The following is a 14,086-nucleotide window of genomic DNA, read 5'->3' as shown; positions in this document are numbered from 1 at the left end:
GTGTAATGGTACTTTTCTTGGGGTGGGATGGGCGGAGGAATTAAGTTTACAAGGATAGGATGTAACAGATTAGGGGTGGACAGAGCATCGAAAAAAAGGTTTTTGTTTTTCTTTTATCAGTGACAAATTTGTGGTTTATCACAAAGGATCCCGAATTTTCTTTAATATCCATGGCTCTAATGAAATTTTGAAAATAATTTCTACAATGATTAACAACTACGAGGCCTGGTCACAGACTGGGGGCGTTGACCCCCGGTTCCCTCTCCAGGTATACTCCAGGTAACCCCCACCAACTTCACTATTTGTCAAGGTGTTTTGTGAATGAACGTTGGGTAAACAAGCGACATCATTTTTTTTTTTTTTTTTGCAAACGAAACCATAGGATTTCACTAATTAGAATTTAAACAAGTCTTAACCAACCTGGGTGGTACCACACCAAACTTACGGGTTTCAAAATTCTGAGGGTATGGGGGACAGGGCTAAAAAGAAAAAACACTAATCTTTACAATAAATTCCAACTGAGTTGTACCCTATATTTATTAATTTCAGTACTTATAAAAAGGGTCTTCGTAACAGTCCTATTTAAAGTAAAATCTATTCGTTTCGGGTAAGAACCATCATTCATGGCAAGAGCGGGAGGGAGGCGCTATAAAAAAAAATTATTATAATTATAATCAAGGGGGAAGCGCTAAACCCGGAGGATTATACAGCGCCTGGGGGGATGTGGAAGGCATTCAGGCTTAATTCGGGGAACTGGAGCACAGATCCAATTCCCTAAATCAAGAGCCCCTCACCAACATCAAGGAACCTTCCTTGAGTAGATTTGAAGACATTCAAAACGAATTGAAAACAATGTTTATGGAGGTGACGAATTATAGTCCCTGAACTTTACGTGCAATATTTCAACGTTGTCACGATGAATATACATCAAGTTATCTTCAAGCAAGGTCAAGTTGTCCTCACCTTGACCTTGTAACCAACTTCAGTGGAATGAAGTTATTGTAGACTTACACACACCTGGTGAATGATTCCCTCACAAGCCTGTCCTTCACACCTTGCAGCCACGTATAACACACACAACACACTTCACAAACAACGCACCAAAAGAGTACGAATATTCGTTTAATTCGTGCTGGCGATACGCCAATCCAACGCAAAAATACGCACCTGAAGTTTGTGGTGTTGCTGATGGGATGGGCTGTATGGCCTTACTCCGCCCACCTCACTTCCAGCTAAAACATCAAGGTGCCCTCCACACACTGTCCTCACTTTCACACGTCAACATAACCAACACAGAACCGAGTCCCTAACACTGGCTATGTGTTTCAAGTCAGTAAAACGTGATTTCTTGAATCACTGGAAGCATGGAGCTGCTCTCCCTACGGGTGACCACGTTACACTGCTACTTCAATGTAAACTTTACCTCAGCTTCACCTGATGCCAGGTACTTTATAATCCACAACTCTATTGAACCTCTCTTGCAATATTACATTATGGAAGGTTACACTTCTCTCGACTTACCCTCATTAAACCAGTGTCAGCTAATGTATTTATTAGCTAAATTAAGGTAGCGACGTAGTAAAAATGAAGAAAACAAGTGATGGATTCACGCTGGGTTGGGCCGCCTAGCGGAGGCGGGAAGAACTAACTGGACCTCCAGGCTGCACACAACTCGGCATGCTAAGACACCATCTATGTTTCTTCCTCTCGGTATCTATCTAAGTGTTTATTTCTTGATCTGTTCCCGTGATTAGAAACCAAAAACATATTTTCATGGCTGGCGCTTGACAAAAGCCGATTTCGTATCGCAGTTCACACCGAAAATCAAGAAAACTGGACCCGGAAGAATTGGCGTCCCAAGTGAATGTACAGTATTAATTACACAACGGAGGGGGGGGGGGAGAAAACCCGTTTGTATTCAAACATCAATTGCAGTGAACTCTCATTATAAGGCGTATGACTGCTGCACATCACGCCACTGATAACACTCAAAATTTTAAGGTGTGTATTGCTTCAATAAATACCTGGCGCATCGCTTCGTGATTCTTCTTGTTAACGGAGTTAAGGAGAGAACAGGAATGTTATCACAAAACCCAAGTGAATTTATAAGCGGTTTATGAGAAAGATTCTCAAGATAGGTAATCTACATTGTAGTGGATTACTCAAACAAACATTGACAGTTTTGGATGCCAAAGCATGTTGACGAGAAATATTAACACGAAGAAACAAGCTTATACTGCGACATTTCGTTCTGTGTGGAACTTTATCACGGAGGGCATTGATAAATTTTTATACAGAGCGAAACGTTGTTTCAATAAAAAATACAACTAGTTTCTTTGCCTTCATTGACTGCTTTGTATACGAAAACATGTTAAAAATGAAGAGAAATGGCATAAAATACCGACGCAATGAAAACAAATTCAATGTGGTAAGATCCTTTATTGACGTTTCGTTCACGCAGTGGGCGAAAAGTCGTCTGGTTCCACACTAGAAATGAATTGGTAGATATAAAAAGTTGAAGCACATTTATATTTTCCATTACACAATTGGCTAAACATCTCCAAAACTATCCTGAAGTTGTTATTCACAGCTTAATTTTCATTATAGTCACAGCCTAGCGGACACCTCACTGAGGTTAGGTTAGTTATTCACAGCTTAATTTTCATTATAGTCACAGCCTAGCGGACACCTCACTGAGGTTAGGTTAGTTATTCACAGCTTAATTTTCATTATAGTCACAGCCTAGCGGACACCTCACTGAGGTTAGGTTAGGTAAGGTTCGTCAGGAAACATTTCCCTGACGCCGGTCTTATTCAGATGATGACCTGCCGTTGGAGCTTTTGGTCATCTGACCGAGGCCTTCCGCTGGTTGAGCCACACTGTGATACTAATATACTAGTCACATTGCCTTAATTCTGGGTATCTTTACCCGAAGATGTTTCGCCATTCAGTGGCTTTACCAGTCCCCCCCCCTCCCTAATCTTGTTTTTGTATACAAGTATTGCAATGATTAAAAAATCACATCTGAAAAAATTCAATATACAATGTACTGATAAAGTTCATTGCACACTGGACTACGCAAATTTCGCATAAGAATGAATGTTCAACGTTAGGTAAGTTAAGAAACACGAACATTCAAGTGACCCGCACATAGGAGAGAGGAGCTCACGACGACGTTTCGGTCTGACTTGGACCATTTACAAAGTCACACTAACACGTCCCTTGTATGTCTTAATTTCGTCCGTTCGTCCTTCGTCCATTTTGTTTTCAGGACAGGTCGCTCCTGCCTCTCACAATTACTGGATCACTATGATATGGCCTTGGATGTACCGGAAGAAAATCAGAATGCAGATGTAATATACACAGACTTTGCAAAAGCGCGATCATGGCGTAATAGCGCACAAAATACGTGCTAAAGGAATAACTGGGAAAGTGGAGAGATGGATCTTCAGCTTCCTAACCAATCGAACACAAAGAGTAGTGGTCAACAGAGTTAAATCAGAGGCTGCCATATGAAGAGCTCTGTTCCGCAAGGTACAGTACTCGCCCCCATCCTGTTCCTCATCTTCATATCAGACATAGACAGAGATGTAACCCACAGCACCGTATCATCCTTTGCAGATGATACTAGGATCTGCATGAGGCTGTCATCTATTGAGGACACGGTTAACCTCCAAGAAGATATAAACAAAGTTTTCCAGTGGGCAACGGAAAACAATATGATGTTCAAAGAGGACAAATTCCAACTACTCCGTTATGGAAAACTGGAGGAGATAATAACTAGAACAGAGTATACTACAAACTCTGGCCATACAACAGAGCGGAAAAATAATGTAAGGGACCTGGGAGTAGTAATGTCTGAGGATCTCACTTTCAAGGATCACAACAGTGCCACGATCACAAGTACAAAGAAAATGATAGGATGGATAATGAGAACGTTCAAAACGAGAGATGCCAAGCCAATGATGATCCTTTTCAAATCACTTGTTCTCTCTAAGCTGGAATACTGCTGTACATTAACATCTCCATTCAAAGCAGGTGAAATTGCAGATCTAGAGAGTGTACAGAGAACCCCTTTACTGCACATATAAGTTCTGTCAAGCACCTTAACTACTGGGAACACTTGGAAGCACTTGACTTGTACTCGCTGGAATGCAGGAGAGAGAGATATATCATAATCTACACTTGGAAAATCCTGGAAGGAATGGTCCCGTATCTGCACACAGAAATCACTCCCTACGAAAGTAAAAGACTGGGCAGGCGATGCAAAATACCCCCAATTAAAAGTAGGGGCGCCATTGGTACACTAAGGGAAAACACCATAAGTGTCCGGGGCCCAAGACTGTTCAACAGCCTCCCACCAAGCATAAGGGGAATTACCAATAGGCCCCTGGCTGCCTTTAAGAGAGAGCTGGACGGATACCTAAAGTCAGTGCCGGATCAGCCGGCTGCGGCCAGCAGTAACAGCCGGGTTGATCAGGTCCTGATCCACCGGGAGGCCTGGTCGTGGACAGGGCCGCGGGGGCGTTAATCCCCGGAATAACCTCCAGGTAGACTCCAGGTCCTTTCATTTGACGTCGCTTGATTTATTATTATTATTATTATTATTTAACAATTTATTATTATTATTATTATTATTATTATTATTATTATTATTATAGGCATTCAGAACTGCTAAGTCCATAGGGGTCACCGAGCGCTTGTTAAGTTTGTCAAGTTGTCAAGGAAGTGACTACCACTACCTGACCCAAGTGTCAGAACAACCAAGCTGTGGTGACTTTTGCAAGCCTGCAAGCCGCTCGCAGCAACAGCCTGGTGGACTAGGCAGTCAAAAAAGGAAAACCTGACTCCTCCAGCCAGTCTCATAGGCATGATAATAATAATAATAATAATAATAATAATAATAATAATAATTATTATTATTATTATTATTATTATTATTATTATTATTATTATTATTATTATTATTATATTTACGAGGAAGCTCTAAACCCATAGGAGTTATATAGCACCGGTGGGATGGGGGATGAGGTAATTAATATTTCTGCTCCAAAAAAGTGTTGTCAATATCTCTTGGATGAAGAGCCCCACCTTGAATGGGTACTCTTAACCATCAAGGCACCTTGGAAGGGGTACTCTGAACCATCAAGCCACCTTGAAAGGGGTACTCTTAACCATCAAGCCACCTTGAAAGGGGGGAAGGTAGGCGGAAGGGAAAAAAAAACTATTCCAGCGAACTTGGATACATCAGCAGTGTGCTGCTTGCTACCTACACTGGAAACAAACGCTGTTTCCCTATCACGTTCCATCAGATAGGATGGGGCTCATACAGCGCTGAAATTTGTCAGCAAATCAGCCAAACAATTTCTGATTAAAAAAAAATCGAAGAGTTGGGGCTGTAAAAGAGAAGGGTAGAGTATCCTCCTAATTAAACTCAGTATATTATTGTGGTTTAGACAGGTGGATGACTGACACTGAAATGAAACAGTGAAGTAGGGGAGTAAGCGGCACTGAAGATTGTAAATGAAGTCAGTAGTTGTGTTCCCTGATGTCCGGGACATTAAAAAAGCATTTGAGCTCTGAGCACGACCTGACAACTTTAAATCTGGAGCTGGGCGCCCTTCCACATGATGACCGTGTACAAGCGTCTGGGAGAAACATACACAGGTGTCAAAGTACCGTTTACACCCGACATGGATGAGTAACCACTGCGCAAGTGCCAGAGTACCGTTTACCACACCCGACGTGGATGAATAACCAATACGCAGATGCCAGAGTACCGTTTACCTCACCCGACATGGATGAGTAACTAATACACAGACGTCAGGGTACCATTTACCACACCCGACATGGATAAGTAACTAATACGTAAGTGCCAGAGTACCGTTTACACTCGACATGGAGTAACCAATACGCAAGTGTCTAACTAATACGTAAGTGCCAGAGTACCGTTTACACTCGACATGAGTAACCAATACGCAAGTGTCAAGAGTTAACTCATAGACAGTAAATCTGGCTCACAACCGAACAGTCTGAATTCCATCTTGATAGAGTTAAGACATATGAACAACAATGTCTGCAGCAAATACGTACATCTGGATGTAAAGCGACTGTCGAGGGTCGTGGTAAAGGAAATAAGCTAAGATACCATAATAGCTCTTAACCTGTTAATTCATTGATGGAAACAAAAAAAAAAAAAAAACATAGTGGAACATTTAACATTAGTCACGGGTATAAAACCCCGGTCTCCAATGTCCGGAATTTATTTGCTAATAAAGTTGTCAACTCTTCCGATCTGTGAGTTATCACGACACATGTATTAACATATCCAACGAAATCTGTTCTTAATGGTCTTTCTCAACCTGATACAATATTTCAGAAGGATCATGTAGCCTGATTTGTCGTGCAAGATTCTTTGTTTAATTGCGCGAGTGTGTAACACTGGAGTGAGAAATCTACCATGTTGATGGTTAACAACAACAACAATAATAATAATAATAATAATAATAATAATAATAATAATAATAATAATAATAATAATAATAATATTATTATTATTATTATTATTATTATTATTATTATTATCATTATTATTATTACATTAGTGGGGAGGGACCAAACTCTTAGTGGTCATACAGCGCTTAGGAAACTGAAGGTAATCAGGTTGAATCGAAGGGGACGAGGAAGATATCTCTAATTCCTTGAATCAAGAGTTCTTCGCCGGCATCAAAGTAAATCCCCCCCCCCCCCCATTTGCAGGGTCCAAAAATTCCAGATGCAAGGAAAGCGTTCATTAGTAAGGTGGGTGATAATGTTTACTTGTACCTCGGAATCAAGGACAGTCTTCAAGACTCTCACACGCACATTTTCACCCCTCCGCCCCCCCCCCCATCAGGGCTTTTGATTGCCTGTGCCAAACTTGGCAAGTAGGTGAACACCTGCATGTAGGAATTTCGTTTTGTGCGTTCTAATCTTTTGTCATATTAGTGAAGCAGTAGTTGTGATATGAGCGAAACATTTTGAAACAGCGTAGATGACTCAGCGCTCATAAACTGAAAACAGAAATGCAACACAATGAAAACAAGGATGAAATTATTCATTAATAAAAGCAGCGAACGTAAAACCGCATTAGTGAGGAAATTAAGCTAATCGATTGGTTAAGTAGGAAATAAGCATACGAAATTCTCTCTCATGAATTTTTTTCCAATTTCTTTGTCTATGTTCCCCTATTTTAGTAGATAATCATTACAGCAGAACCTAAATATATTTAAATTATAGCGCTAGATGTGCATATATATATATATATATATATATATATATATATATATATATATATATATATATATATATATATATATATATATATATATATATATATATGCAGAGTGGCTGCTTTAAAGTGGAGGTGAACAAAGACACAGATGCAGTATAATGCTATTCTCTATTGGACGACATTTCGCCCACACAGTTGGCTTTATCAAGTCCCAAACTGAGGAGGAGATGCACGAGCAATCATCCAGAATCAAAATAATGCCTTTCATTTTTTTTTTTTTTTTTTTTTGCCACAGGTCTTGTCAAGACAGGCAGCTGCACCTTGAACCCTGAAAAATAACCTTAAAGAAAAAAAAATCCAAGCTGTCAGCAGGTGTGACCTATTTCAAGAAATTTACATCTTCACGCCCAGACAAACAATAATTTTTCTTGGAGTCGTCAGTTCAGAAGGCGGCGGAGGGAAGGACACGCTCACCTCCCCACCATGGTAAACATTCTTCACCGAGTCCCAGCTTGGTTATAAATTACGCAGTTTTATAACGAAACATTAATTCGAATTTGGTATAAAGGACAACAGGGCTCTGGAATACTCGAAAATCTACGAGATAACGAAAGATGGATCATGCTGAAATAAATTATCTAATCTTATTGCTGATAACAGATGAAAAGCTAGGTTGCAGACAAACGTTATATCGAGACAACTCTTCGCTCTGTGCAAAGCTTGATTGGGACAAAGTTTCGCTCTGTGTAGAACTTTATCAAGCCATGTGTGTTTTCTCCAAGAATTAACAGTTTTTTAGAGATTAAAAAAAATATGTAAATATTACAAGACTAATTGGAATATCAACAATAACAACAATAATAATAATAATAATAATAATAATAATAATAATAATAATAATAATAATAATAATAATAATAATAATAATAATCATAATAATAATAATAATAAATAATACAGTAAGGGTAAAGAAAATCGTGTATTCCTAATAACAATAGACTAAGTGTTCTGCGGATTTCTAATGAGCTGCATCATGGATGAGTAAATGTGAGAGAAAAATGAATCGAGAAAGATGCATTTGTCATTAGTGAAGAGAGTAACAATGTTCTCCACAGCTGCGCCAGCCAAGGAGAAAAAATAGTGAGGAAAAAACGACGTAGCTGTGAAAGATTCTGGCGCTATTATGGGAATACTAGATAATGTCTGCCTTCTGCTGTCCAGCCCACCTGGCAGTGTCTGCCTTCTGCTGTCTAGCCCACCAGGCAGTGTCTGCCTTCTGCTGCCCGGCCCACCAGGCAGTGTCTGCCTTCTGCTGTCCAGCCCACCAGGCATTGTCTGCCTTCTACTGTCCACCCCTCTAGGCAGTGTCTGCCTTCTGCTGTCCAGCCCACCAGGCAGTGTTTGCCTTCTGCTGTCTAGCCCACCAGGCAGTGTCTGCCTTCTGCTGTCCAGCCCACCAGGCAGTGTCTGCCTTCTGCTGCCCTGCCCACCAGGCAGTGTCTGCCATCTGCTGTCAAGCCCACCAGGCAGTGTCTGCCTTCTGCTGTCCAGCCCACCAGGCAGTGTTTGCCTTCTGTTATCCAGTCCACCAGGCAGTGTTTGCCTTCTGCCGTCCAGCCCACCAGGCAGTGTCTGCCTTCTGCTGTCCAGCCCACCTGGCAGTGTCTGCCTTCTGCTGTCCAGCCCACCAGGCAGTGTCTGCCTTCTGCTGTCTAGCCCACCAGGCAGTGTCTGCCTTCTGCTGCCCGGCCCACCAGGCAGTGTCTGCCTTCTGCTGTCAAGCCCACCAGGCAGTGTCTGCCTTCTGCTGTCCAGCCCACCAGGCAGTGTTTGCCTTCTGATATCCAGTCCACCAGGCAGTGTTTGCCTTCTGCCGTCCAGCCCACCAGGCAGTGTCTGCCTTCTGCTGTCCAGCCCACCAGGCAGTGTCTGCTTTCTGCTGCCCGGCCCACCAGGCAGTGTGTGCCTTCTGCTGTCAAGCCCACCAGGCAGTGTGTGCCTTCTGCTGTCCAGCCCACCAGGCAGTGTTTGCCTTCTGTTATCCAGCCCACCAGGCAGTGTTTGCCTTCTGCCGTCCAGCCCACCAGGCAGTGTCTGCCATCTGCTGTCCAGCCCACCAGGCATTATCTGCCTTCTACTGTCCACCCCTCTAGGCAGTGTCTGCCTTCTGCTGTCCAGCCCACCAGGCAGTGTTTGCCTTCTGCTGTCCAGCCCACCAGGCAGTGTTTATCTTCTGCAGTCCAGCCCACCAGGCAGTGTCTGCCTTCTGCTGTCCAGCCCACCAGGCAGTGTTTACCTTCTGCTGTCCAGCTCACCAGGCAGTGTTTGCCTTCTGCCGTCCAGCCCACCAGGCAGTGTCTGCCTTCTGCCGTCCAGCCCACCAGGCAGTGTTTACCTTCTGCCGTCCAGCCCACCAGGCAGTGTTTGCCTTCTGCTGTCCAGCCCACCAGGCAGTGTTTATCTTCTGCAGTCCAGCCCACCAGGCAGTGTCTGCCTTCTGCTGTCCAGCCCACCAGGTAGTGTTTACCTTCTGCCATCCAGCCCACCAGGCAGTGTCTGCCTTCTGCCGTCCAGCCCACCAGGCAGTGTTTACCTTCTGCCGTCCAGCCCACCAGGCAGTGTTTATCTTCTACTGTCCAGCCCACCAGGCAGTGTCTGCCTTCTGCTGTCCAGCCCACCAGGCAGTGTTTACCTTCTGCCGTCCAGCCCACCAGGCAGTGTTTGCCTTCTGCCGTCCAGCCCACCAGGCAGTGTTTGTCTTCTGCCGTCCAGCCCACCAGGCAGTGTTTGCCTTCTGCTGTCCAGCCCACCAGGCAGTGTTTATCTTCTGCAGTCCAGCCCACCAGGCAGTGTCTGCCTTCTGCTGTCCAGCCCACCAAGCAGTGTCTGCCTTCTGCTGTCCAGCCCACCAGGCAGTGTTTGCCTTTGCTGTCCAGCCCACCAGGTAGTGTTTACCTTCTGCCGTCCAGCCCACCAGGCAGTGTCTGCCTTCTGCCGTCCAGCCCACCAGGCAGTTGTGATGAATGTTTTTGAAAACCGACAAGTTGAAGAATTGAGACACTTATGCAACACATGGGAATCTTTATTGAAGAAACGTTTCGCCACACAGTGGCTTCATCAGTCCAATACAAAGTAGAAATGGGTAAGGAGAGTAGAAGTATGAGGTAATCAGTCCCTCAACCTGGATTCGATGTGTTCAGTCCATCACTCTTGTAGTAAGTGCAGCATAGGGCCAGAGAGGTGGCTTATATACTGCGGTGAGATGAGTTGAAGCAGGAGGAGGCGGGATCTTAGTGGGACCTGCCACTAATGTAAGTAGGTCATCGTCCAAACCTTTGGACGATGACCTACTTACATTAGTGGCAGGTCCCACTAAGATCCCGCCTCCTCCTGCTTCAACTCATCTCACCGCAGTATATAAGCCACCTCTCTGGCCCTATGCTGCACTTACTACAAGAGTGATGGACTGAACACATCGAATCCAGGTTGAGGGACTGATTACCTCATACTTCTACTCTCCTTACCCATTTCTACTTTGTATTGGACTGATGAAGCCACTGTGTGGCGAAACGTTTCTTCAATAAAGATTCCCATGTGTTGCATAAGTGTCTCAATTCTTCCACCAGGCAGTGTTTACCTTCTGCCGTCCAGCCCACCAGGCAGTGTTTACCTTCTGCCGTCCAGCCCACCAGGCAGTGTTTGCCTTCTGCTGTCCAGCTCACCAGGCAGTGTTTATCTTCTGCAGTCCAGCCCACCAGGCAGTGTCTGCCTTCTGCTGTCCAGCCCACCAAGCAGTGTCTGCCTTCTGCTGTCCAGCCCACCAGGCAGTGTTTGCCTTTGCTGTCCAGCCCACCAGGTAGTGTTTACCTTCTGCCGTCCAGCCCACCAGGCAGTGTCTGCCTTCTGCCGCCCAGCCCACCAGGCAGTGTTTACCTTCTGCCGTCCAGCCCACCAGGCAGTGTTTACCTTCTGCCGTCCAGCCCACCAGGCAGTGTTTACCTTCTGCCGTCGAGCCCACCAGGCAGTGTTTGCCTTCTGCCGTCCAGCCCACCAGGCAGTGTTTACCTTCTGCCGTCCAGCCCACCAGGCAGTGTTTGCCTTCTGCCGTCCAGCAAACCAGCCATGTACTTACTGCTAAGTGAACAAGGGCAGCAGGCGTAAGAAAATATGCCCAATGTTTCCACCTGTGCTAAGCATCGAACCACTGACACTCAGCATGTGAGCTGAGTATGCTAACAACTGAAAGACGAGCATCGTGCTGAGCTACGAGATCAGTACCTTGGAAACAATCGGTAATTACGTTTGAGCCACAAAAGGGCACCACAGTTCAAACTTCCTAGATCAAGAGCCTTTCAAGAGCATCAAGGAAGTTTTAGTTTTCCTTGAAGGATTATTACAAATTTCTAAACAAGTTTTATCTGGGAGAATTAGTTCAGAGGTGTAAATTCCACAAAAAAAAATTATTTTTAATTCCGTAAATGCTCATCGCCAGAAAATATATATAATGATACACTTTTGGATACATTTATATTACACATAGTGTTTGTTCTCAGCAGCATTATTGCGTCACTAAAGACTGTCACGTATTATTTAAGAAACCACTATTGTTCCAGAAACTTTCCTGGTTATGAGAGTCAAATGGAGGTGAGTGTAGTCTAGCTGAGCCACGTCCTGTGTCTAGCTGAGCCACGGCCGGTGTCTAGCTGAGCCACGGCCTGTGTCTAGCTGAGCCACGGCCTGTGTCTAGCAGAGCCACGGCCGGTGTCTAGCTTAGCCACGGCCGGTGTCTAGCTTAGCCACGGCCTGTGTCTAGCTGAGCCACGGCCTGTATCTAGCTGAGCCACGGTCTGTGTCTAGCTGAGCCACGGCCGGTGTCTAGCTGAGCCACGGCCGGTGTCTAGCTGAGCCACGGCCGGTGTCTAGCTGAGCCACGGCCTGTGTCTAGCTGAGCCACGGCCTGTGTCTAGCTGAGCCACGGCCTGTGTCTAGCTGAGCCACGGCCTGTGTCTAGCTGAGCCACAGCCTGTGTCTAGCTGAGCCACGGTCTGTGTCTTGCAGAGCCACGGTCTGTGTCTAGCTGAGCCACGGCCTGTGTCTAGCTGAGCCACGGCCGGTGTCTAGCTGAGCCACGGCCGGTGTCTAGCTGAGCCACGGCCGGTGTCTAGCTGAGCCACGGCCGGTGTCTAGCTGAGCCACGGTCGGTGTCTAGCTGAGCCACGGCCGGTGTCTAGCTGAGCCACGGCCGGTGTCTAGCTGAGCCACGGCCTGTGTCTAGCAGAGCCACGGCCGGTGTCTAGCAGAGTCACGGCCTGTGTCTAGCTGAGCCACAGCCTGTGTCTAGCTGAGCCACGGCCTGTGTCTAGCTGAGCCACGGTCGGTGTCTAGCTGAGCCACGGTCGGTGTCTAGCTGAGCCACGGTCGGTGTCTAGCTGAGCCACGGTCGGTGTCTAGCTGAGCCACGGCCTGTGTCTAGCTGAGCCACAGCCTGTGTCTAGCTGAGCCACGGCCGGTGTCTAGCTGAGCCACGGTCGGTGTCTAGCTGAGCCACGGTCGGTGTCTAGCTGAGCCACGGCCTGTGTCTAGCTGAGCCACAGCCTGTGTCTAGCTGAGCCACGGCCTGTGTCTAGCTGAGCCACAGCCTGTGTCTAGCTGAGCCACGGCCTGTGTCTAGCTGAGCCACAGCATGTGTCTAGCTGAGCCACAGTCTGTGTTTAGCTGAGCCACAGCCTGTGTCTAGCTGAGCCACAGTCTGTGTCTAGCTGAGCCACGGCCGGTGTCTAGCAGAGCCACGGTAGGTGTCTAGCTGAGCCACGGCCTGTGTCTAGCTGAGCCACAGTCTGTGTCTAGCTGAGCCACAGTCTGTGTCTAGCTCAGCCACGGCCGGTGTCTAGCAGAGCCACGGTTGGTGTCTAGCTGAGCCACGGCCTGTGTCTAGCTGAGCCACGGCCTGTATCTAGCTGAGCCACAGCCTGTGTCTAGCTGAGCAATGGCCTGTGTCTAGCTGAGCCACAGCCTGTGTCTAGCTGAGCCACAGTCTGTGTCTAGCTGAGTCACGGCCGGTGTCTAGCAGAGCCACGGCCTGTGTCTAGCTGAGCCACGGCCGGTGTCTAGCTGAGCCACGGCCGGTGTCTAGCTGAGCCACGACCGGTGTCTAGCTGAGCCACGGCCGGTGTCTAGCTGAGCCACGGCCGGTGTCTAGCTGAGCCGCGGTCGGCGTCTAGCTGAGCCACGGTCGGTGTCTAGCTGAGCCACGGCCGGTGTCTAGCTGAGCCACGGCCGGTGTCTAGCCGAGCCACGGCCCGTGTCTAGCTGAACCACGGCATGTGTCTAGCTGAGCCACGGCCGGTGTCTAGCTGAGCCACGGCCGGTGTCTAGCTGAGCCACGGTCGGTGTCTAGCTGAGCCACGGTCGGTGTCTAGCTGAACCACGATCGGTGTCTAGCTGAGCCACGGTCGGTGTCTAGCAGAGCCACGGCCGGTGTCTAGCAGAGCCACGGCCTGTGTCTAGCTGAGCCACAGCCTGTGTCTAGCTGAGCCACAGCCTGTGTCTAGCTGAGCCACGGCCTGTGTCTAGCTGAGCCACGGCCGGTGTCTAGCTGAGCCACGGTCGGTGTCTAGCTGAGCCACGGTCGGTGTCTAGCTGACCCACGGCCTGTGTCTAGCTGAGCCACAGCCTGTGTCTAGCTGAGCCACACTCTTTGTCTAGCTGAGCCACGGCCGGTGTCTAGCAGAGCCACGGTCGGTGTCTAGCTGAGCCACGGCCTGTGTCTAGCTAAGCCACGGCCTGTGTCTAGCTGAGCCACAGCCTGTGTCT

At 46.9% G+C, this 14,086-nt stretch overlaps 1 protein-coding gene across 1 annotated transcript in view; it reads right to left on the bottom strand.

The window, feature by feature from the left end:
• Positions 1-1,402, bottom strand: part of LOC128689428 (uro-adherence factor A) — an 828,046-nt gene extending 826,644 nt beyond the window's left edge. Inside the window, exon 1 of the mRNA XM_053777700.2 lies at positions 1,168-1,402. The gene's annotated coding sequence lies outside the window, so the exon portion shown is untranslated. The remainder of the gene's footprint in view (positions 1-1,167) is intronic.
• Positions 1,403-14,086: the final 12,684 nt, after the last annotated feature.

The sequence above is a fragment of the Cherax quadricarinatus genome, chromosome 18 (assembly GCF_038502225.1).
Source record: "Cherax quadricarinatus isolate ZL_2023a chromosome 18, ASM3850222v1, whole genome shotgun sequence".
NCBI classification, from domain to species: Eukaryota; Metazoa; Arthropoda; class Malacostraca; order Decapoda; family Parastacidae; genus Cherax; species Cherax quadricarinatus.
The sequence above is the reverse complement of the archived record's forward strand: the minus strand, read 5'-3'. Positions and strand labels throughout refer to the sequence as shown.